Below are 2,500 nucleotides of genomic sequence, written 5' to 3'. Positions count from 1 at the left end.
TTGGCACTGTTTATTTGTCGCTATCGATCGTAGTCCAATCGTAGAAATCAAAACAAAGCTGCAGCCAGCTGAATGACGTAACCAGCAAGACTTCAAAATGAATATTAATGAGAGGTTTGTTGCCTAGGCTATTTGACCAATTGCATGCGCCGGAGTTTATTTACTTTGGCACGACGTCATCCCAAAAGTTTGGGCGCTCGCGACATTTTTCATTTCTCTGGGATCGAGGACATGCGACACGCCAAAAATAGCCTAGGATGAAGCGCCGAGAAAGGATAACCGATTTTTTGCTTCAAGGCCAGCAACGAAGAAAATTCGAAAAAATCGAGCTAGCATAGGCCAAGGCCTAGGCTAGCAAGGAAATAATACTTGGTAATGTTTTACGTTTCGTCAGAATTAACTGACATTATTTGTCTCTTTTTATAGGCTAGGCTTACAATCAGTTCAGTTGTATTATTGATTGATCAGTAAACATGCCCTCTTAATGAGTCTCGGACTGTTTTGTAATAGCCTAAAGTACTGCTCTACTGGGATCTAGGCTAAGGCTAGGCATAGGCTAGTATCACGGTAGGATAGAAGCTTCCATTGATTAAATAAGCTATTTGTTTATTTAAAAAGCTGAAATGAACAACTCCGCCCTCCTATGTACTGTATTGTGCAAATTCAAAGAAACAATAAACATCCCTTGCTTGCATTCTTGTCCTTATATTCATTCGAACTTAACATTTAAGTTATTTTGGTAAAAAAGTAAAATGTAGGGCTGTCAGTTCCTATTGTTTCTTCATTTCTGCAATAAATAAGATATTATTTGCAATATTTCTCTTTTAAGCAAAGACCTTTTACATACCTCCATATTTTAATATATTGGTATTTAGCGATCTCATAATTTGCAAGGTCTGTGTTTAGTACAGTCACCTAGTGGGTATTGCTAATTTTATCTCAGTTATATTTTTAGAGATAACATTACATAGTAGCATTAAAATGTTAAGCATTGCTTTTTAATAAAAAAAAAGTTTGTTTCACAACATTTACGTTCTAAATCCTGTATTGGAAAAAGTAGTCTTCTTATCTTATTTTTAAAATTGTGTAAGAAGTATTTAAATATACATGAACATGCATTTAAATGACATGTACATGCTTTTAAAATCGTATAAATGCTCTGGCTTCGGGGGCTTCTTCCCCAGCCCCCACAGGGGCTTTGCCCTTGACCCCCACTGGGGCCCTTTGGCGGGCCCCTGGACCCCACGCCCAGAACCCCCCATTGAAGCTTGCTGGCTACGGGCCTGAAGACGCAGCCCTGCTTTACACCACAGTTGATTGGAAAAGGTTGTGAAGAAGATCCATCGTACAGGACAGTTCCTTTCATGTCGGCATGAAATGAAATCGACATGCCTCAGAGTTTTGGAGGGCAACCAATCTTATGGAGAGGTTCATAGAATTCTTTGAAATTCGTAAAATATTAAGTAATACAAAAAATAACTACACCACCAAAAGAAATGTACCGTAAATGCTCGAATAAGCCCACGACGGTTACAACTTGGGCCTATTCATTTTAACACCGTAATGTACATCGTATTTAAAACCCTGTTTCTCACACAGTTTTTCATTACAGACAGGGTAATATATACTCTTGATTAAGCACCATGGCACTTATTTGAGAGCGCCACTTAAAAAAATCAGGTTTGGTGCGGCGCTTATTGGAGAACGGCGCTCATTCGAGAGCGGCGCTTTATTCGAGCATTTACGGTATGTCTGGTCTCTCATAATTGTTAAATTAAAAACTAAATATAATCATAAATTCATCAAATTTGACCTTTTGAGACTAAAATAATGTGTCCCTTCAATTTGGTAATCCGTCATGGTGAATTTGAAACCCTGTAGCTGGTAATAAAATTGCGCTTTATGGATCAAACCATTTTGGGTGTATGGGACATATGGTAAGAATAAAATCCGTTTCTAGACAGTTAAACACATGATAGCCGACGAATTGGTGGTACCAGAAAAGTACCTCTTTTCTGCATAATCATATCCGAACATGCCTTATTTTTTTTTTCTAAAAGAGTATTCATAAAACTCTGACCCTATCTACCCCCCCCCCTTATACTCTTTAGTCTATATATTAAAGAACCAATTACAATATATTAATACAATCAGAAGTGTGTACACTTCAAATGCACATGGTACTATGACCCAGACTTTAATTCAGTCATCTACGTCACATTTTATGATAATGGAGATGATGTCTTGATGTTTCCTTTTGTCAATAATGGCAATAAACAGTGGATCTGGCTTATTCTGAAGGCACCTTGTTCATTGTTCATTATCATGTGTTTAGATATTACAATCTCTCTTTTAAATTAATTTAATTTCAATTTATTTAAAAAAACCTCCGAAACAGTGGCATATCTAGAGGGGTGCGCACACCTCTCCTAAACTACTCGCCCCGCCTCCGTCGCCCCCAAAAATCACGATCAAGTAGTTAAAAATCACCTAAAATCAC

The 2,500-nt window shown here is 37.6% G+C and overlaps 1 protein-coding gene across 2 annotated transcripts in view; it reads right to left on the bottom strand.

Annotated features, from left to right (window-relative positions):
- LOC117110393 (acid-sensing ion channel 5-like) overlaps positions 1-2,500 on the bottom strand; it is a 26,599-nt gene that overhangs the window by 23,105 nt on the left and 994 nt on the right. The window lies entirely within an intron of this gene.

The sequence above is a fragment of the Anneissia japonica genome, unplaced genomic scaffold, assembly GCF_011630105.1.
Source record: "Anneissia japonica isolate Jap-2015-1 unplaced genomic scaffold, ASM1163010v1 scaffold287893_len360957_cov134, whole genome shotgun sequence".
Lineage (NCBI taxonomy): Eukaryota > Metazoa > Echinodermata > Crinoidea > Comatulida > Comatulidae > Anneissia > Anneissia japonica.
Note: the sequence above shows the minus strand (reverse complement) of the source record. Positions and strands in the feature narration are given on the sequence as shown.